At 35.0% G+C, this 24626-nt stretch overlaps 1 protein-coding gene across 6 annotated transcripts in view; it reads right to left on the bottom strand.

The window, feature by feature from the left end:
• The window catches only part of cnc (NFE2 like bZIP transcription factor cap-n-collar), a 546339-nt gene that overhangs the window by 220611 nt on the left and 301102 nt on the right, over positions 1–24626 (bottom strand). The window contains exon 1 of one of the 6 annotated variants that reach the window (XM_081735990.1): positions 16793–17064. The exons of the other annotated variants lie outside the window; for them this stretch is intronic. The gene's annotated coding sequence lies outside the window, so the exon portion shown is untranslated. Of the gene's footprint in view, positions 1–16792; positions 17065–24626 lie in introns of those variants that run through there. 6 annotated transcript variants of the gene reach the window in all.

Here is a 24626-nt window from a genome sequence, read left to right as displayed (position 1 = left end):
TGGTCTGAAATTGTGCACGAAATACCAGCCTTAACTATCTATGCTGGAACATGATAACAACCTCTCAATTTCCTATCAGCCATATCTGTGTCTCCTTTTAAAAAAGAAGGTACATAAATCATTCTCTGCCATCAGGTGAGTATCATTATAATTCAACGTATGGAACACATGCTTCGTTGCTCCAGGCGTCGAATATTGAATTTTTAATGACCACAACCAATACACTAGCTATTTAATAACTCTTCATTAGCCCATTCTTCATATTTAATAAATTATGTCAATGTGTCCAATGTGATCCATTAAACAGAGAGAAACAAACGCTATTCAAATATGCAGGAAAGAAAACTCAGCTGAACTTAACTGATTGCTTGTAGTTTAGCGTCCTTTCAGCATTGAGGGGCTATATGAGATGTGGAATTAGAACCACCATATTGCATGCAAATTTTAAGGCTCTTTCACCGGGAATAGAACCTGGAACACTTTAGAACTTAGACCCACGGGGAAGGTGGCGGGACTTCAATTCCACCCTTCACCAGCAAAAATGGTTCTATATTATTTCCTATGTTCTAGGTTGCAAATGTTATCCTAATTTTAATATTGTCTTATGTTTTATCCTTGTTTGAGAAAAGGAAAAAAATAAAACGGAAAGAAGTTTACCGCAAACAACTCTAATGATAACCCGTGTATACAAAATACTGAACGTAAGAAGAAAACTCGGAATGATTCACTTAGTTACAATACCCTTAGCACAGAATAACGTAGTATCGGGGATACTATTATGCGCTATACTTACAAAATATGATGCTATATTAATCCGGTCATTTATTCTAGTTTCTTCTCTATTTAAGTACAAGCAGTTTCCACCTTTTTAAGTATCCTTTAATATTAGTTTTCGTCTAGTATATATATAAGGCCTATAAAGTTATAAAGATTGATTATGAAGATATACGGTATGTAAAGATTGTATACGATCGTATACGGTCGATGAAATTCATGTGATCATCGCATGGTAGTAACAATTTTAGTATCGATGAAATATTACGATGCAGGTCCTTAGTTCCCGAGTTACGAGCCATTAAATCAAAGTTACAGTTTGGACTTAATACAATTTTCGAAAATAAGATCACTAACTGCTATTAGAACAAAAACATATGGAACAAACCTGTTATGAAACGTTCATTTGAGGCTATCAGAAAGGAAACGATGAGACGGTTCAGCTATGTTAAAATGCGATATGTAGAGTCTACTCATAATAGAGATTTGCCTTTAAAAAAACAATGAAGTATAATTATTTTTTTCAACAATAGAGAACCTTACTAGCAAAATGCACCTATTATTCGAAAACTTTTCAAGCCACTAGGTCCCTGTCTGCTGCTTTATTGTTCTAGACACCTGTCACTCCATATTTCATCTGGTGAAACGTGTGTTCTCGAAAACGTGGAAAAAGTTTACGTAAATCGTCAAAATGAATAATCACCACGACACTCATTACTTCAATAATGTAATATACCGGTAGATACAGATACTTAATAATTTGATGGAAATACTTGGAGTTGAAGATATGTCAGATTGCTGGGTTGGCAATGGTCAGGCGGCAACTGGGCAAACTCTCTACTACGTGAGAAGCAGCACAATAATATGCAGTGAACTGAGCAGACGGTGATAGTGTAAAATGGGCACACTCTGATTTCCAAAGAGGACAAGTTATTAGTGCTCGGATTGAGTTTGAGTTTAGCGTCCCTTTTAGCAGCGAGACTATATGAGACGTGTACCTACAGTTTAACGTAGGATTCGAACATGAGCACTGCCGAAAATAGAACCTGGGTCTACAGCGCCGAAAACGCGTATGCTAACCATATAGCCACGAGGAACTTAAATACAACAACACACTGGCAAGACCCAGGGCTGGACGTGATTATTCAAAAGCACGAGGAATTAATCCTAGGTTGCCCAATGTTGGCCCTCGGGTAAGTGGTGCGACAATGACGAAAGTGACAAGTGTGATGGGTGTGTCGCAAGGAACAGTATCCAAAGGTGATGATGGCATACAACACTCATGGCAAAGCGTGCACATCAGCGAAGAGGAATGCTGGTTGAAAGAAAACCCTCAGGGACAGGTCCCTCAGAGTATTAAAGTGGATTGTCACTCAGAACCGTCGTGCGACTAAGGTGCAAGTGACGAAAGAACTCAAGCAGCACCTCCCACAGCCAGTGTGGACAATCACAGTTCTCCGTGAGTTACATGACATGAATATATGGGATCGGGTTGCACGATGAAACTGCTGATAAGGAACCAGCACGCTTTAGCACGATGACAATTGTGGCACGAACGTGCAACATGGACTGTTGATGACTGGAAACGTGTGACATGATGAGTTGTCGTTCACCATATTTCAAATCACGCACCGTGTTTATATGTAGCAGACACCCATTTCACCTGCTATCATTCACGTTCACTATCTCCATTTCATGTATTATAAGAGTAGCGTATGAGGGCAAAAGGTGGTCCGACGCCATATTAATCTGGTAAATTGCATATTTTTAGGTACTGCCATCAAATTGATAAGTATCTGTATACTGTACTGATACAAATGAAATGGTAAAAGCAGTTTTGTATTAAAAGTGGGATGTTTTCGAGAGTTAAAATGGTGGCTTAGTTACAGAGCACTTACTAATGTAAGAATAAGCGTTGTTAGTTCGTTCCAATGCCATGTGTTCTAAACGTGGACAACATCGTGTCCATGGGATTTCTCGTAATTCACTCTTCTTTTTTCACGCTTCATTCTGAAGATCAATACTTCCATCATCATTCTCTTGAATTATGCATTCTTTAGTTCACAGGGCATACTTCAGGGATGTTAAATGTGCCCTTCATGGCCACGTGGATAATGCGCACGCTTTCTGTCCTCGTGGTTCCGAGTTCGAGTCCCGATTAAGGTATTTATTCGGATACGAATCCCAGTTTAAACAATACGTCTTCATCTCATATAACGTTGGGTGCTGAGAAAGGACGTTAAATTCTCTTAACAAACTAATCAGGGATGCTAAATCAAAGATTTCTTTACTTCAGTGCATGAGCTTTCGACCATCTAAATTAACTCTTATGTTAAAAAATAATTACATACATAAACTTACAAATAGACTTACGGAAGTGTCACTCACCGATTTGAATGAAACTTTGCGTACTTGTAGATTATCGACACTTTTTTTATTATTATTATTTCGGCAATGGTACGGGTTTAAGGGTAGAAACCATCCGTTGAACGATAGAGGTAGTTTCCAATTATAGACAGAAAACAATCATTTAATGTTGAAGAAAACATACTGCCCGGGGGCGGGCTTAGAACAGCTGATACAGAATCTGACGTCAAAATTACAAAATTCAAAATGGAGGATCCAATATGGTGGTTACAATTACAAAAAGTCTTCTGGTCTGAAATGTTCTGCACTTACGCAAGAACAATCATAATTGACAGCGGATATGGCGAGAAGGTTGCTACCGATCTGAAACCTCTTTCTGTACGTATTTTAACGGGGTGCTTGATTAAAGTGCGTCGCTGCACCTCTTATTACTAGGAGTGCTTATTCATAGTGAGCCCCTCGTCTCTCACTATTGGGGTGCTTATTGAAAGTGAGTTCTTTCGCCTCTCAGTAGTCAGTATGTTTATTTAAAATGAGTCCCCTTGCCTCTCACTTTGTCAGAACTTGATATATCCTCAATTGTTATAATTATGAATTTATAGAGAAAACGTTTTACAGTAATGATATTTCGCAAAAAGTGTGTGATGTATAAACATCGTTTACGGAAATAACTGTGCATAAATAGCAAAATGCTGCAGAAACTTTAAAACAAAATGTTACAGGGTTTTCAAACGCACGTGGTTTTTCTTCCAAATAACCGCTTTTGCACCACGCATAGTTAATAAGATTTGCAAATCTGGGAGAAGAAAATTGATTATGAATCAGTTATTGAATCTTTATTATATTATTATGAGATGTAAATTTATGTTTATAGTTGTAGAGAAGGACAATGTCAGAAAAATGTCTCAAGAAGTTTTTCCACGATCTAAAGAACAAATCAAGAGGCTGAATCCTACCAGTTGTTCCAGGGTTTCTATTTTGAGGTACTCTTTTGTTCTTAAAATAGGTTCAAAAGTTGATGAATTATGATCACTCCACAAATCAAATAACCAAATGGACTTTGCATTAGACGCTAGTAGAAAAACCTCTTGAAACCATGATCTCACAAGACTTGTTAATTTTCCCTAATTTGATACTTTCACAAGGACATTTTCAGATTTAAAGAGGACGTTTTGGACTATAGTGAGAGAAGAGAGGACTCACTTTAAATAAGCACCTCTAATAGTGAGAGGCGCAGAGACGCACTTTAATCAAGCATCCCGTTAAAATACGTACAGAAAGGGGTTTCAAATCGGTCAGCAACCTTCTCCCAGTAACTCCTGCCAACTATGACTGTTCTTGCCTAAGTGCAGAGCATTTCAAACCAGAAGACTTTTTGTAATTGTAACCACCATATTGGATCGGCCATTTTGAATTTTGTAATTTTGACGTCAGATTCTGCATCAGCTGTTCTAAAACCCCCGGGCAGTATGTTTTCTTCTACATTAAATGATTGTTTTCTGTCTATGATTGGAGACTACCTCTACCGTTCAAAGAGTGGTTTCTACCCTTAAACCCGCACTATTGGCGAAATAAAAAAAAAAAAATACGTGTCGATTATTTTTCGACGTTCTACAAGTATGCAAAGTTTCATTCAAATCGGTGAATGACACTTCCGTACGTCTCCTTGTTAGATCCTGAAATTAAAATTACGTTCAGTTTGAAGTTAAACAAATATTTCTTATTCAAAAGTCTAAAAGCACTTTCTACCGTTATAACGTATTAGAAAAGTTATAAAACTATAAGTTGAATACATTAAACTTAATACTTATGTTACGATGATTCTCGATACTTGAAAAAGTTCACTTAATACACAGAGGATGGAAATTACATTTACTTACACATACATATACATACTATACACATTATGATGATCCCCGTTACGTTAAAATATTATTAACAACTCAAATAATTATACACTACAATTTTAGTGTTAAAAACATTCCGGCAACGAATATTTGCATTGCTAAAAGTTTTAATTACTGACCACCTTACTTAGCAATATTATTAAGAGTCCTACACAGTTACTTCATACCTGAAAGAGACATTCTTTTACAATATCCATAAGAAGCTAAAGGATAAGAATATTAAGTGTATATGGTATCAAATATGTTTAGTGTCGTATTAGGTTGATATACTAACTATTCTTCGAGCGATTTCATTATAACTTTAAGAAAAAAAATTCTAACGTGGAAGTCTATAAATAATAAATGTTCTGTCCATATGGACAACCTCTTCTCAGTTGGATGATCAACAATATAGCTTTAACAAGCTCTTTTAATACTCAATTCCTTGTGCAAATAAGGTCTTTTAAAAAAAATCTGTCATCTTCAACAATTCAGGTATTCGTACGGATGAGATGTCCCTTTTACAATGAGTCAAGTAATCACCTCAATTTTTTGGAGTTTTTTATTCTTAAATGTTAAGAAGAATGTTTTTCTAAAGGCTTCGTAATGCATATTCACTCATGATGGACATGTGAATTAGATAGAATGTTGGCAATGCATGGATCTCCGGATTCCTCTCGTATCTTGCCACTCCTCAGGACACACGGGTTTCTTTTCCAAGTTCATACTCATCAAGGCACGTTCTTCTTAGCATACTTCTCTATATGGAATTACTATTGATTTTTTAATTTTTTTTTACCAAACAGAAATAATAACTTAACATCTTCAATTAAATTAATATTAATACGATTTTTTTTTTCGTCAAAGTATTTGACAAGACTCTAACAGCATCTGTTCGTTAAGACAGTTACAGTACTTCCTTTATTGATGTCACAACCACTTCTTTTGATATAGCAGGAAAATAACTTAATTGAAGTTAGTTTCTTTTTTGTCTGTGTGTGTTAGTTGTAAAGTTTGTATTCTAATACCATTCTTTATGGTTCGCTAATTTGGAGCTTACCATCACTCTCAGTACAGAGGCTATGCGAGACTTAGATCTACAGCTTAACTTGAGATCCAAACCACCTGAGCTGGGAATCGACTCCGGGTCTTCCGCATCAAAGGCAAGAATGCTAACCATATAGCCACGACGAAGTCCTAATAAGCCAGTCTTTAATTCTGTTTCAACTCGGTGGTAAGTTAACTCTTTCCTTTATCGTACCATCGAAAGCAAACGTTCTTTTCTACTTCAAAATTTTTCTTTCAATAATAATTATAGAATACATTTTATTTACTAATTTGACAACGATTTTGAGTAACATACACAATAATAAAGTTTCCTTTCTTTTCTACGTTAATAAGCTTGTATTCAATTTGGCCAATTAATTTTTCCGTTATTGGTACACAAAATTTAGCAGAAGAATGAACTTTTAATTGCAATATCTTTTGAGTTCGGCTGTATTTATACCTGGCAATATACTTCTTCTACTTGTTTTCGTATCTATCACTTTTGATACACACATAATCGAAGTCGAAGTTAATCCGTTTTGTACAGTAATCATTGTTGGCTTTTTGAAATTTAACGTCCCTTTTCAGTGTCGACACTATATGAGATATGGATCCAGTTTAAGCTCAAATTCAAACCAATGTAATGCATTCAACGGTCTCTAACAGGGAATGGAACCTGGCACCACATGCATCAAAGACGCGCGCGCTAGCCACACGACATGCGAGAAGGGTTACAGGATTAATACTGTTAACAAAAGGTTTGCTTCGAACAGTCCTATAACAATACTTTCATATATAACAAATTATAACTGCGTAAAAAGCTGTTATACAGTATTACTTTAGTATCACCATATGTATGCTGCCAATTGTTGGCAGGTCACTTGCTGCAGCTGAGAAGCTTACATGCTCCACGGCCTTCCTCTAACCTCTTCGTCTTCACGTGATTTTTCTTTTTTGATATCGTCCATTAATTGTAGTTTCCTTCGTCCCCTCCCTCTCTTTCCAGCCACCATACCCTCTAGCACGTCCTCCATGATATAGTTCCTCATCGCCCATTGTCCCAACCAGTTTCTCTTCCTCTTCTTAATAATATCTAAAATTGTTCTTTTCTCTCCTACCGTTTCTAACACTCTCTCATTCGTTTTCTGCTCGACCCAGATGATTCCATTCTTCTCCACATCTAGACTTCGAAAGCTAGGCCAATATCACTTTTTTTTTTTTTTTTTTTTTTTTTGAAGGCTGAGTAGGTGAATCGAACCCAAAAACCATCTAATTATATTATAAATACACTACCCGTATATTGGTCCTTAAGCTTCCTTGTAAAGTGAATATATTTCTATAAGTTGAAAAATGTAGGGTGGAGCATTTATCGACGCAGGTGTGCTCACATAGAGTTAGAATATGTAAGCCTTCACAAGTTTATTTGTAATGATACACGATAAAAACATTACCATATCAAGATAAATAAAAGAGATGCAGAAAAGGAAGAGAGAAACGAGCTGCTTAGCCTGAAAGACTTGCGTTATTCTTTATTCAAGTTTGCAGTTTCAAAAGCGCGCAATGCCACAAGATCGTTCAGTCTTCTTAATGCCATCTTTATTTGTTAAATACGAGTACTTGTAGTCAATGAATAACAGAAAGGAACAAGGTGCCTTTCACCCTAAGGTTATTAATATCCCTCTGTACATACAGTATAGTACACGTAAATCGTCAAAGAACCCCGTTGATATATTAATGTTCTTTAGTCCTTGTAATGATATTAGCCTTCAAAGCTGACTTGATTGTTATTTTTATTAACCACAAGAAATAAAAAAAAGATACACATAACATGTAAATGCTGCTTTACTAAATGTACGTGAATGTTACTGTGTTGTAGACAGTGGAGTATACAACATGTTACTATAACTTCTTACAAAAGCATCGTTAAATACTACACAGTTAACAACATATTACGATCATATTGCGTTGCACAGCGTAGCATCTCTTAATAGATTAGAACACCTTTTCACACATAGGTTAGTTTATATTACTACAAGAGCTTTTACAACGAGAATAATATGAACTTATTGTCTTTTAAATATTTCGTCCAGCACGTTCAAATAGTAAATGTAATTTAGTTTTTTTTACGTGTTAATTTATTTACTAACATGCCTTATGGTTTGTAATTAGTATAAATACACAAATAAATAAATTAGTAAATGACCATGAAGCAAAACAAACAAATAAATTAAAAATCAGTTTATACACGCATTGAACTTTTTTTCGCATGTTTATTTGTCTTAAAAGAACGCAACGGATCTAAGTTAAATTTCTGTCACGATTTACAGACTGACTTCCTGCTTTACAACAAACTAGGACCAGAAATATCAAGAGTTCAAATTATAAACCTGCGTAAGCAGCATACGGATTGTAAACGGAAACTTTGGAGGGCAGCGACCCCGAGGATCCGAAGTCTATCAGCTCTAGAATTGCTGTTGCCTGTTGGCAAAATTGTGTTAATCATGCTGGATTTTATACAAGGTGGCCCATAAACTAGAATGTTATACTATCAATGCAGGGGTGTATACTTACTTTTGGGCCACCCTGTATAATGGCATTCGGTTATAGTCAAATTATGGTAATTTCAACTTGCTATTTAGATTCAGAACTTAGCACTAATTTTGTAATAACCCAACATTATACAAACAAAAAAAAATGCATTTTTTTAAAAAATGAACAATTCAAAAACGATTTTTATGATTTCGAAATCGCACTAATGCTAAATACTTCAAAATTTTAGATTAAATTCTGCATATCGGGATATCTCAACCGTCATGTGATCTCTTAAATCCCACTGAGAAGTTTCAAAATATTAAAGGATATATAATAACCAAATAAGAAAACTAAAACTCAACATTACATCATACAAAATAATACCAACCCACATAAGAGCAAAATGTTTGTAGAATATTGCTTGTATATAGCACGGTGTATATATCCAAATTGTTTATCCCAAAAAAGAAAAAAGTTAAATTTGTACTTAAACGTGCCAATGGCCATATTTTCCGGAAACCGGAAAACTGGAAAGAGATTTTTTTCAGAAAAGCGGAAACGGAAATTTTTTTTAGAAAAGTGGAAAACGGAAAAGTTTTCAGAAAAGAGGAAAACGGAAAAGTTTTCAGAAAAGCGGAAAACGGAAAAGTTTTTCAGAAAAGTGGAAACGGGAAATGTGATTTCCGGAAACCGGAAAAATATATTTTCGGAAACCGGAAAACTATATTTCCGGAAATGTCCATCCCTAACCAAGGGTAGGCCCTGTAAGCTAATGAGATGAATATGTGATATTTAATACAGGAAGTTAATGAGCTTTACCAACAAAGTGAAAGAGTTGATTCTTCACATCAAAATAAGAAAAAAAAGTTCAAATGGACCTGTGGGGAGAAGTGCATAGTTCCAGACCTAGGGCCGTCCAAAAGCGTGGGAAAGCTACATTGCAACACGCGTGATTTCGAACACGAGAAACCGTGGGGTGACAATCAATATCAGCGTATACAAAATGTTGCATAAACGCATGCATATTTCAGCGATGTGCAGTGGGTACGCAAGGCTTTCCCTGCAGGACATAAATCCCAGAAATACTCCCAACAGAACTTTCAGATATGCTCTGACTTAAATGGGAGTCCAAAGTAGACAAAATGTAAGTCTTGCAAGTAGTATTGAATACGTAATGCGTCAGTGACGCAATACATCACAGCATGCGTTACTCTGAACATACGGAACCCTAAAACTGACGATCCCTAGCACTTACAACTTCCCGCCGATGCATTACATATTCACTGCTAAGGCAGTACCTAGTTTGGACTAATTTTTAATTTAGAGCATTAATTGTGCACATAATCCACACTGCTGAAATACGCATTTTTGGATTATCTATGTGTGAGTTCCTTTTCACTGATATGGACAGCCACTACACGGCCGTGTATTGCAATGAAGTTTTCCATGTTTTTCAGTGGCCTTAGTTCTGAAACTATGCACTTCTTCCCATATGTCCATACAAGTTTTCCCCCTTATTCTGATGTGAGGAATTACCTCTTAAAGCTTGTCGGTATAGTTCATTAACACCCTATATATACATCTAGTACTGTTTTAACTCACATGGGCCTCGAGACGTTTCGTATCAGAGGTGAACACTCTACCACTGTGCCACTATACGTCTCGACACATTTAGGAATTTATCTGAAATTAAGTATCAGGAATGTCTGCCTCTAACATTCTCTGAAAGAATATCATTGAAAGTTAAGTTTATGAATTCATGAAATAAATATTTTCAGCACTGCTATATACTGTGTTTCTGGTTTCAGCTCCCTATTTTATTTTTCTCTCATAGAAATAGCTGCTTAATAGAAATTCTAACTAACTCAACGATGGTTTACTTGTTTACACTCGTATATATATATATATATATATATATATATATATATATATAATTTCATTAAATATGTATGCACGTAATATGTCGCATATATTTTATTTTATTTTAAAATAAAAAACATGGGTCACTGCATTACACTTACTTACCTCTTCCTCTTAAATTAAATATCATACTCTAGTTATTACTGAGAGATTTGTTTGTAAAACATGAACAAAATTAGAATAAGGTTTTTCCAAAACTTCGAATAAAACTCATCCCTTAAAGTAAACTAACCCTCTGTTGACTTTTAATGAGAAATAATTTACGGCATACTGTCGAGTTGCAATATAACATTTATTTATGAATTATGAACAAAATCATCGAAGTCGGTTTTGAGAAAATCAACTGGCAATAATTCCCAAGAACTTACCCAAACTATTCCTTCTGGATTTTCCCCATAACAAAATAGTTACAACTGTTTTGCACAAAATCGCCAATTCTTATTTTTGCTCTAGTAATCTACTTTCATTTTTTGATGGGGAGTAAGATTTTTATTAGATTCTTTATTAGAATTAATAGATAGAGAATCTATTTAAAAAATTGGTGCGAATACATTGAGTGCTATGGCCTTTAGAAGTATATTCATACATCGGTACAAAACATACGAACAGACACAAAAATCACTTTATCGGCATATAGGGACCATAGACCTAAATGCAACGTGTAAATTCATTAAAACCTCGAATTCAATTTATATCAGTATCTGAATAATTTCTTCTCTCCCATAGACGACCGCAACTGTATACTGAAAATAAAATATTACACTATAAAGTACTCATAGATGTTATGAATAGAAGCAGTTAATTTAGCGCAAACACTAGCAAAAATTTTATCAGTTTCATGCAGAATTTCATTTCATTTATTCATTTAATTGGCTAAAGTTAAAATTTATTATTAGATACGAAACAGACAGGTCGAGTGGAAACGTAGTAGTTTTATTGTCATATGGACTACGAAGTGCCCAAAAAGAATTTGAAAACTATTCCAATCTCTTCAAAGAATCCATTAGTTAACCCTGTTACAAGATTAAAGGTGACAAAATTTTCCAGATGTGAAGTAATAAAATCACAGTTCTCCGGTACGCATACAAAAATATGCAATAGGTATATGTAATTGTATTTCAATCTTTCGTCTCTTCAGTTCGAATTTTTTTCGTTCGCGCAGCAGTTTGATCGTATTATTCATACGAGACTGTCACATCTGATCGAATCCTGTGCATTTTCACAAATGTTAGAAATATTAACTACCTGATTTGTATTACATTATTACTAATTTTGTATTGATCAAAATACGTTTAGAACTCAATGTTTGTTCGTCGACATGTTATTGAAGCATCCATTGATGTATTTGGTGCCTTTAAATTTTCTATTTTAAGCACTTTACAACGTCTTACTCAAGAATTTTATGTTACTATTTCCTGTATCACTTAATACGTTGAACATCTGTAAAATGAACTTAAAACGTATTTCCATATTACAAACAATTATAAACTACAAGCTTTGAAATATTTGCGATTCCTCGTTCACTTTCTAAAAGTAAGTTTATTTTAACCCATTTATTTTTCTGTCCCAAAAGCAAAAGAAGTATTTTAATTTTCTCCATAAAATACATAGCTGTGTCAATTGTCTCCATAAAAGAATAAATTTCTATTTGACCTTCTTGGTATATGCCGTGCTGCAAACAGTTTTTTTTATTTGCGCGAAATCGGCAAATGAATTTGGCGTTATTACGGTGAAAGAGCAAGGAGAGAACTTAATTTTGAAATAATTTTAAAATATTTGCTGCTCTTCTACTATTATATGTTCATGAAAATATCACAAAAAATATTTCGTGGATTCACTTACAATTATGTGATTAGCGTGTGTGTGTGTTTGTGTTTAACGTGAATGAATTGGTGGAATTAAGAAAGTGGAAGGAAAAGGAAAAACAACAAGAAAAGCAGTCGCTAAGGGATTAGCGTTCGCTCAGCGCAGGTGAGCCGGGTTCGAGTTCCTCCGGAAGCTAATGTTGTTTGGATCTCCCGTTAAGATGTAGGTCAACCTCATAAAACCTCACTGTTAAACTCGAACAAAACCAATTCAAAGAAACAATGAAGAACATAAAAAAATATTATTTAAAATGCCATTGTCATCATAATGGGAACAGATGGGTAGAATGTGCATCAATATTATTTAATAAACTAATGGGGCATTAGGCATGCATAGAACAAATATACTATACATTTTCTTGTAGGACGTGTAGCGCACCTTAACAGAATGTTCAGATTCTAGAAAGAAAAGAACAGATGAAGGAAATGATTACGTATTTGTGCAAATTTCATGATAAACTACTTTTTATTGAACAATAAATTATTTATTTATTGTCTTCATTCAAGCTGTCTTAGTTTACATCATTTCCATTTAAGTCACATAGTTTACTGCTTTTAAATATATATATATATATATATATATATATATATATATATATATATATATATATATATATATATATATATATATATATATATATTGTATTTTCAGTTGCATACAGTTCTAGACGTTTTTCGGTTCAAAAATTTATTAAGTTTTTTTTTCTTTTGGTACAAGGCAACACTGCCCGAAAGTAGATGTTGTTTTTCCGACTTAATATACACACACACACACATCTAAACCGAAGAATCACATTGGCGAAGAAAGAGTGACGAAATTAAACAAAATATTGATACCAACTAATTTGTAAATCGGTTTCGAGGATCAGCTACGTTTCATGCAAATGTGCTGGATAAAAAATGTTGATGTTCCTGATCTACCAGCAAAAGAAGAAAATAATATATACACTTCATCTCATCATTGATCTCAGAAGAAAACAAGATACTTCAGTATCATCATCGCCTAAATCCTTAAAGAAAGGAATTTCCGACGATGTACGACTCCCAAATTTACCAACAATTAGAATTATAGAAATAAATGGATTAATTTTAGGCATCAAAATGAAAGCTAATTAAAGCTGTCAGCACGGAATGCATGAAACATTTATTTCTACTTACAATAACTTCATGGTACTTATCTTCTCACGCCCGGATCCTACTTGCCTACTACAGCTTGTATAGTTCGTAATGGCTAATAATCTTGAGACATCATGATAAATCAATTCGCACCATTTGGTGAACCGGTAAGTACTACATTAGCTCAAGATCTGCAATGCGTAGTTACAAATTCTCGTGTATCTTTTCAGTCAATTTTACAGTTAGGATGAATACTATTAACATACGAAAATAACATTTTAAGAGACATCAATCAATCGGTAGAAAAGAGAATGATAAAATTCTAAATTAATACATTATATTAATTAAGATTTTATGGGAGTTAATTTATGTCATCTGCAAAGAATTGTATTATTTGAGAGTAGGTTTAATAAAGACACTAACAACGAAGCTAATCCTTATATTCATGTATTTATATGAAATAGGAATTTTGTATTTTGGTATTTTTTTTTTCAATTGATAGTTTACGGACTCCTAAGGATATGTGGATTAAGTTAGGGGGTATGTGATATTATTTATAATTTATAAAAGATGTAAATAATGCTACCGACTCCCTGTATGAATGTACTGCATAATGTTGAGGTCCACACCTTGCTTTAAAAACAAACAAAAAAAAAAAAGAGATATGTAATTCTGAAATAATTGGTAACTATTGTGGTAAATTGTTAATAAAAGCTCTGTGCTAACGCTACACTATTATAATTATAAGAATTATTATTTTGGTATTTGTTCTTAAATGTTCCTTGCAGTAGCACACCCTTACAATGACAGATTTTTTTTTTATAATGTTATGAAAGCATTACGTTTTGAAACCATTTTAATTGAACTTAACGACTGCGTGGTTTTCTTTTCTCTACGTACATGGTTATTGTGTTAGAATATCATAATTCTGTTTTCTTTATCTATGGAGGTTGACATAAAGATATAACATAGTTCTAATAATTTAAAGTAATTATAGTGAATACTTTATTATTATTATTATAGCTGTATATATAAGGTTTGAGCTTGATTCACACATAATAAATAAACTGCGGTTTATGAGGTACAACAGGAAATTCTTTAGAATCATCTGAAACAGATCCATTTCTTTGTCAGCATAAAGCAAACTTCTTTATGTATTTTAATCTGAAAGTTACGAATGTATTAATTTAGGATTCATAACGCTTAAGGATTCATAACGCACACCGACAATGCATTTCAAAACCAGTACCAAATGTTTATTTTTGGAAATGCTTCACTTGATTAATAGATACTCCAACTGAAATGAAATGAAGCGAATTAGCCTGCTTTATACAGCAAAGTGTATCACATGACGCATTATCGGCGCTTCAAATCTTCTTTCAATATGGTTTGTTTTCTGTTTTTTTCTTTAACTTGATATACAAATGGTTCATTTGTACCCAACATCTTAGAGCGCATTAATTAAAATGAAATGTAGTTTTCGAATGAAGAAGTGGCCTGCATGTTATATTTTTAATCTTAAATGGGTTTGTTTTGAAATGTTAAACTAACCTCCTTCTGGAGGCCATGAACGGCTACATGAAAATATACATCTTCCCTCTATATTAAATTTTGTCAGTACCTCCAGAATAAATTAATCAATTTTAGTACAGTTTCTTGGCACTGTACAGAAAAGTATATTTTCTCTACGTAAAAGAAAACTGTTCTCTCCGTAAACAGTATGAAGTACACATTTTTGATGGCGAGTGCGCAAACAAAATCTAGCAGGTAGGTGCACCATTTGCTACTACTGGAAGTGTAATTTTCATTAATATTCGTGTAGACGAATAATTACTGCCAGTATCTTTGAAGCAAGTAATATAAGTTCTGATTTCCGATTAGGGTCACAGAATTTTCAGCATTAACCTAGGGCCATAATGCAATTGGAGAGTTACTTAAACTGTGATGAATAGAATTCCAGTCTAGAAAACCAGAAATAACCGCAAGAGAAGACCACACATCACCCAACTTAAAGTTTCCGGCCGGCCACAATAATGTAACCTCAAGCGTCAGGAACATTTGGTTCAATTATGCTCACTTAATTTCATATTTGTGGGGCTTTTAAAAATCACCCACTCTAATATATAATTGAATGTAGATTTGTACTATGTACGTGACTCTTAGGAATACGTGTGTCCAGTGGCGTACGAGAAAGTTCGTCGAGGAGGATTCAAGCTCCCAAGTTCATATAATTTTATGTGCTTGTGGCCCTGCGTAGCGTAGTCGCTAACGCTCTCGCCTTCGGTGCGAGCGGTCGAAAAAGTGTAAAAAGCTTTTTTCAGGCCAGTCCTCCTGAATGAGGTTTTCCTGGGTTTTCCTCATTCACACCAGGCAAATGCTGGGGTGGTACCTAATTTATAGGTCCCAGGCCCTTCCTTCCCTTTCTCTGGATAGTGTGCTCGCTGAGTGACGTCATCCCTCATACGTGACGGGCTAAATGACCACAGATTCCAAAAGCTCAGAAATCTACATCCAGAATCCTAAAAAAAATTAGGTGCTTGTATATCTTACTAAAGTAAACGTTTATTTTTGCATATCATAATGCTCAAGGGAAGGGGTTAAAAACTCGGACACTCCTTGCGTACACCCCTGTATGTATTTTACCCTTAGAAACAATAATAGTTACAATATCCTATGTACAATAATTGTTACAATATGCTATGTAACAGAACGCTATATTCGTGAAAAATGAACGTTATCAATTGGCAACGAACGATATTCTTTTCAATGACAAAACTTTTTTTACCTTTTCTTTCTCGAAAATTTGAACATGTAACAATTTACCCACAAGAGAACATCATTTTGTTATCTAGATATGGTCTATCGATTATCTTTGGAGAATACTATAATTAAACAGAAACTGAAATTTAAGAGTTAATGGTAATTTTGGGCTATATCTAGTTTACTATGGTTTACAAAAAAATACTCAATTTTCTCGAAAACTACACATGAGGATTTACACTCATCCATATCACTTTGTTCAGCTCGATAAGGTCTATTTGTTAGTAAAGGTCTTATCTTTTTTTTTTTTTTGGGGGGGGTGTTAAACTCTAGTAACATACTAGGATTTTCATGATATCAAAAACATGTTTTGTGCGGACTTACACAAATCATTCACATGTGAAAACAAGTTGAAGTCAACTTATTTAAAAGCTCATGCGCATAATATTACCTTATCTGACAATGCCTGTTACAGTAACTGATATCCAACCATTTTATACATATACAGAAACTATAACATCTTACCTTCTCTTCCTCCACATCCTGCCAGGCCCCATGTGTTCAATTGCATTTCCATTGTAAATTCCGATAACACAAAAAATCACTAACGAACACATGTTTAACAACCAAAAAATTGTATGTTTTTAAAAGAAAAACACTGCACTAAAATGTATCACACACAACTCTACGAACACACCAAAAAGTATTACACTCACTGCGTCAAGACGCACAAGAATGTTTATGAAAGAAATAAAAATCCATTTGTCCACCCTTTCGTTAAGCGAAAAAAAAAAAAAAAAAAAAAAAAAAAACAAGGCAACACACATCAACAAGTATCACTAGAGGTTTTTGAGTGGACCCTCCTTGTCCATTTTCTGACTTGTCATTCTTTAACTTCTGGACAGCAGCAGTTCTCTTTTAGGGTGGCTTAAACCAAAAAACCGGACGCTAATGGATGTTATTTGAAAGGGGTCAGAACACAAGAGAGTGATAAATAATTCTCCTGTCCTGTCTTTAAGGGGGTAGAAAACCCGCAAAACCACAAATCAGAAAACCATAACAAGAATTGAAGGTGGGAAGATATTTTCTTGTTTCCAGCACAAAATCAGACAAATATCTGACCTGTTGTGAGACGAGAGACAAAGTTCTTTACGTTAGTCCATCGATGTCCATGATGACTCGCATTTGGAGATGGTAGCAGTTAGTTGAGGGCTAAAGGTACAAGAGACGACCACAACAAAAATTCTTAAAAAGAACAACAACCATCCAACTAACAACCCTCCACCCTCTCTCTTACATGCATTCCTTGTTTTCTTTTATCTTGAACACTCTTTCTTTTCTTTATTTCTTTCGTTTCATTCTCTGCTCTTTCTTTGATGTGTATTTTTGCTGCCGAGTCAGCGCACGAGTTGATCTAGCTAACTCACCCTGAGTTTCCAGATTTTCAGCAGAATAAATAGAACTTTGCCTATTATGCATCTCCCCCTCCGTTTTTAAACGCTTCTTTTGTAATTTCAACCAAATCATATTTGGGAAGTCCGTACCACCGTCTGCTATTAAAAACTACGTTCCCACCTTCAATGTTATTTGCCATTTTTTAAATATGGGGCTTAATAATAAGAAAGCCCTGATTACAAACGTTGTTTTTAATCTGAACAATTCATCACAATCATAATTCACTGTATTTAAAGATTTAAAAAAATATATATTCCTTATTACCAATAAACAACAAGAATAGAGAGTGTCATAAAGGTGACTGTTTACACTTACAACTGCGTCTTGTTACAAAAATATTTTTGCCGTGATAATTTTCTTAAAAAATATTTACGTTGTGTATGAAGTGTTGCAGCTTGCATTATCTGTGTAATCTCAAGTTGGTTTCGGAGGATACTTTAAAGAAGTGTTAACTGACTCCTAAAGATTGCCTGTAATTTGCCTAGCTTTTTAGATAAATTCTATCTATAGATATTTTTAAAGACAACTGATGTGAATGTAGGAATAATGCCTTAAATTAAGAGACAACTTCATTTTCTGTCTCTCCACGATTAAGTAAGTAGAACTAGTGATAAGAAAAGTTACCAGTAATCATAGGTTCGTAGCTAAAGGTATAGAAAGTAGTCAAGATTTTGCTTGCGCAAAGATTACTGCATTAGTTATGCTCTTCAAAGAGGTTTGTCAAGTAACCGTTGAAGACGGTGATCTCGGAATCTCATGCCCGGCTGAAAATTCTGGCTCAATTAGTGCACACAGTATAATAACATGGCAGTCAAATTGAATTAATGAATAAAAACTTAAATATTAATATTCTGCTGGGTGTTTAGAGGGAGGGCGGGGAAGGAAGGGCGGTGAGGCGTAGTCTTCATTCACAATTTTATCAAAAGTTGTTTTGATACACACTGGGTAATTACACATACAGTTTATATACAATTATCCAAACTTCCATCATCCAGATCGCCAAATGGGGTGTTCAGAGAACAAGGGAATTAAAAGAGACAAAGTTTGCATGTTACGCTTAAGTACATAACTCGTTTTTATAACATTATAGGAGTCATCTACACCGTCTGGATACGAATCTTTTAAGCTCTGAAAAGAGCTTCAAATTGAGATGTTAAGGACGAAATACAGTAAACATTCAATTAACCGCGGTCTTCCCTTCATTTTTGCTTCTTACTTCTCTTTTTTGACAAAATGTTGGTAAAAAACTTCAATCACAAATTGAGTTAAGTTGATTTTGTGAGTAACGCCATGCTCAGTAACGCCATGCTAAATGAGATCTGGATCTAATTATTAACGTGAAATCTGAACCACACGAGCTCCCGACGGAATCGAACCTGGGTCCCCCATGCCAAAGGCGCGTCACTAATCGTTTAGCCACGAAGGAGCTCTTCAATCACAAATAAACAAGCGGTGTTTTCAGACGAAAAAGTAAACGAACAAACTTATAAGGAGACAAAACTAATGTTAATTACGGTAAGTCATAATGGTGTGTAGGCTTCCTACTGTAAACGAAAATTGTTCTAAAGCATTTTCGTGTTAATTTATATATTCTTTCGGCCATTTTGCAGACTACCCGAGGTTGCCGTGCCATCCATCTCCGCGGATAATCGGGAGTTTATTCTATATTCAGAATGATCAAAAAAATGAAATTGACTACCTTGCGCACTGAACGCGCCAAATATGCGGATCGACATCAGGAAATTAAAAAAAAAAAAAAAAAATCCTTTTAAAAACTTATTAAAATGCGAACTGCTTGTATTCGTCCGCAAAAAATATAGTTTCCTCGAAGCCTCTATTTAAACCAGCGTTAACATTTATATTTAATTGAAATTTTATGTATTTTTAAACAATTATTTATATAGTGAAAATGATTACCATATTCTATTATTTTTAGGGATGGTACCGAGACCGAGACTAGTATCGGTCTCGTCTCGGTCTCGTCTCGAATTATCGAGACGAGACCGAGACCGAGACGGACTTTTATATACCGAGACGAGACCGAGACCGAGACGGACTTTTAAATACCGAGACGAGACCGAGACCGAGACAGACCTCTAAAAATCGAGACGAGACCGAGACGAGACTTAGGTCAGTCTCGAAAGTCTCGGTCTCGTCTCGAATATTGATATTGATAGATACTAAAATTGCCTTCACTCAAAATTTGTTTCGTTGCTGTGTTAGATAATATGAGAACGGTTGACTGATGTACATTGGCGTATTTACGGGGTGGTTATCGGGCTCAAATCCCTCCCGAAATAAATTTGTGATAATTTTTTGCATTGCACATACAACGCAAAAGTTTCTTACTCGTTCCTCAAGCCTCTCCGGAAACAAAATGCACTGCTGATGCAAATAGAATTCTCTCTGTCTGTCTGTCTGTCTCTCTCTCTCTCTCTCTCTCTCTCTCTCTATATATATATATATATATATATATATATATATATATATATATATATATATATATATATATATTGGTCGCGGTGCCACCCAGGTCCACCCTGCATAGGTTCCCGGGGCCCAATTTTAATTTTAAATGGAAGCAAGGGGTGAGTGGTACTTCGTTCGATAGACCTTACGTGCAGTACCACTAATATGAAAACGGTTGAACATAAATGAACCGAACAAAAACTCATATAGAATATGTCATGTGGCACATCGATTGATATTGTCGCGGAGGCTCCCATGGCCACCCTTCATAGGGGTCCAGGGCGCAACCTCAAAATTGTAAATGGAAACATGGGGTGAGTGATACCTCGTTCAACATATTTTAAAAACTAAATAGTGCTGTTGCAAGAGATTGTTCATATGGGTCACCGTTTTAAAAATGACCACCAAGACATGGTACCTGCATCAGGTAAAATGTCCAGTATCACTAATATGAAAACACCAGAACAAATATTCGAATAGGAAATCACAGAGGGTATTTATCATCCTATAGCTCGGGAATGTTGCAACAGTCGAAAAGATGATTAGAGTGAAAGTGCCATAATGGAAAGGAAGAAATCTAACTCCTAGAAATTTATCCTAACCTCACTCCGTAAGTGAGTGAAGCGGGAAGGGTCGGTGAAATTGCAAATGAGAGCCTTAGTTTTTGCAAATTGTATCTACGAAACAAAGTTATTTGAAATATGTTTTTATACGAGATAAATGTCTCTGTAATGGGATAAAGTATGTAAAATTCTTGTTAAATGGTACCTTCCATTTTGATTGCGGGCAATGGTTTGATGCAAAAATGAATCAACTGAAATGCGAAACCAATTTGTCGAACGATGCAATTTTAGAACAATGTTTACAAACGTTGGTTTTGTTCAACAGTCGTCTGCATGATATTGGCTAGCTTCTTTTCCTTCTATGTCTTCTTGCATGTGATAGAATATGAGTTTCACTGAGATGTCCACAGTTACATTCCGAATAACTTTCAACGGTAATTTCAGTTGAGATACTTAGTAACGAAACGGTACATACTGATGCAGATATGTCCCAAAAATCTTGCACGCATTGCGTTAAATTATCAGGTGCGAAGGAGCGGGCAAAATGTTGTTAAACTTTAATTTTACCTTATTTTTATTCACCTTATTTCACTTTATTTTTATTCATTATAGTACCAGTCATTTGTACACACAAGTGTTTCAGACCATATCTATTGCAAATAAAAGTGAGGTTCTCATTTGAGTTTACCATTCATTCCCGCTTCACCCACTTACGGACAGATCGGAAAGATAATTTTCTATCATTTCCCCTGTTGCATCATGTTAATTATACTTTAATAATCTTTTTGTCCGTTGCATTATACTCGATCCGTGGAATGATAAATATCCTCTGTGCTTTCCTATACTAGTTTTATTCTGTTCATTTATCTCCAACTATTTTCATATTAGGGGTCTAGTGGTACTGGACGTTTTATCTGATACAGGCACCATGTCTTGGCGGCCATTTTGAAAACGGTGACCCATATGAAAAATCTTTTGATACAATACTGCTTAGTGTTTCAAAATTTATCCAACAACGTATCACTTGACCCATATTTCGGTACAAAATTTCTAAGTTTGCCCCCTTGAAAGGCAGCCGTGGGAGCACTGCGAGAACATTACTCGACGCGCCCCATGCCTTTCCTGTTTCACTTTCTGACTGTTCGTTTATCTCCAACTGTTTTCATATTAGTGGTACTGGACGTTTTATCAGATACAGGCACCATGTCTTGGCGGCCATCTTGAATACGGTGACCAATATGAAAAATTTTTGTCACAACACTTTTTACTTTTTAAAGATCTATGGAACGAGGTATTACTCGTCCCATATTTCTATTTAAAATTTTAAAGTTTGGCTCTGGTATCCCATGAAGGGCGGCCTAGGGAGGCGCCGCGACAACACCATTCGGTGTGGCCCATGGCACTTCCTATTTGAGTTTTTGTTCGGTTCATTTATGTTCAACCGTTTTCGAGAAAGCTCCGTGGAAAGATTAAAATGGGCCAAAATGGGATATATATGATATATGATATATATATATATAGCCGCGGACCTAGTATATGATGAAGGGAGGGGTTTGCCGCTTTATCCAGTGTAAAAAAAAGTAGAATTGAAACCCATTTTATCCAGTGTATACCTGAGCGTTAAGGGGGGCCTATAGTCCCTATAGCCCTCCCCTATTATGTGATTATATATATATATATATATATATATATATATATATATATATATATATATATATATATATATATATATATATATATATATTAAAAATGCTGAAATTTTGTACCAAGTTGGAAAATTCTAGACACTCTGCAATATTACTAGATAAACAATGTTGCTAAAAGCAAAATAAAGTGGTATTTTCTCAAATTGCGGTACGTAAAGTATTACATATTTCTAATTTAGTTATTTAACAAAACCACAATAGCCCATACATTATTTAGTGTAACAAAGGACAACACAGTATCATTAACATCAACAATCTGGAAATCTCTAATAACTCAAATGGCATGTACGGTGCAATGCGCATGAACTGTATCTTAGCGTCAAATACTGTGATCATGGTATAATATATTTCGAATGAATGAGGGAACAAAGTTACAAGAAACGGAAAATTTAAATGTTTCTAAAGACTTTACTTCGAAAACGCACTGACATATCACGTCTCATCATGCAGATGCTAACGCCATTTACAACAATTGTTATTTCAAATCGTTTCAGAGATACCAAACACTTTGGTAGTGATTGTTATACTGCTTAAAATGACGTATTTGTATTAAGTTTTTATAATGCTTATTGCTTTGCTTTGCTTCTATAACATTACAACAATAGTTTTTGGTGGTTTTAATTACAACAAGTAGCAGTTACATTATTTTAAGCAGCGTTGCCCACTTAAATAAATTGCTAAATATTATTCTAAATATGTGCAAATAACGTAGATGAACTGCAAGATATTTTAAAATTACTCGTAGTTTGTTTTATGGTGCAAGAATGCTTTTAACCCTTTCCGGATTCCGGCTTTTTGGGCTATTTTTTAGACTTTCAGTCAAGCAGCTACTGCATCCTCACTATTTATCCTAGGATCATGGTTCCCACCTCATTCTCTTCAGAATAAAGCTGGCTTTCAAATGGTACCACTTGTATGCTCATACCTTATACCAGAAGCGGGTAAAATTATGTCAAAGGGAAAATTTTGGAGGGAAAATTTTTTCTCGCACTTTGGCCCCCCCTGGAACGGCTCTGTGTGAACGTAGCCATCTAAAAAAATCTGAGATATAGTACTTGGTATACTGAATGTGTGTGCCAAATTTCAAGTTTCTATCTTGAATATTAAGGGCGGGAGAAATTTTATCAAGAATTCCCACAATGCCCCAAATTACCACAAAACACTATGATCTCAGGGGAAAAAAATCCTGAGACATCCCTAATTACCCTAGGGTCATGTTTCGCCCATCATTCTCTTCAGAATAGTTCAGGCGGTACCATTCACATGTCTCCATCATGTATTTAAGGCGGCAAATTCCCGAAAAAAGGATTTTTTTGGTCTAAGTTTTCCTTTTTTCAAATTTTAGCCCCTCTGGACCCCCCCTGTTTTAACGCAGAAATCTGAAAAAAATCTGTTAAATACTACTCGGTGGGCTGAATGTTTGTGCACAATTTCAATCTTCTACGTGCAAAAATAAGCCCGCCATAATATATATACCGACAATGTCCCATATTACCCTATATAGAAGTATATTTTGATAAAAATTCACTGAGACGTCCCTAATTACCCTAGAATAATAATTCGACCGTTATTCTCTTCCCAATGGAACTGCTTTTCAGACGATATGACTCACGTGTCTCCATCATGTATATGAGGCGGGAAAATCCTCAAAACCGGGATTTTTTGGTCCAAAAATACTTTTTTTCAACTTTTTTCCCCTCTGGTTCCCCCCTATTTTAACTGACAAATCTGAAAAAATCTGGTAAATACTACTCTGTGGACTGAATGTTTGTGCAAAATTTCAATCTTCTACGTACAAAAATAAGCCCGCCAAAAAATATTGAACATAGGCTTAATAAATGAAAAAATAAATTTTAGACTTATGTCGTCATCCCCTCCTATGTCTGAACGCAAGAAGGTCTGAAACCATACGTAATGTCTTCTACAATGCCTTTGGACTTGAAAAAAAAACCGGACGAAAAAGCTCAGATAGAAGAGAAATAACGCAATGTACCAAGAAAAACGCGTATGGTACAAAATTGTACCATAAAATCCCCAAACGGTTAAGAGAAGACGTTTTTCATCGTCTTTGGGCTACTTATAATGTTTAAGTCTTCGTTCCAGCAATAGATGTAAATGCAAATTGTAACTGAAATTAAATGTAACTGATACATTTTCAGTAACACT

The sequence above is a fragment of the Thermobia domestica genome, chromosome 13, assembly GCF_964235325.1.
Source record: "Thermobia domestica chromosome 13, izTheDome1.hap1.1, whole genome shotgun sequence".
NCBI lineage: Eukaryota > Metazoa > Arthropoda > Insecta > Zygentoma > Lepismatidae > Thermobia > Thermobia domestica.
This window is presented reverse-complemented; position numbering and strand designations above follow the sequence as displayed.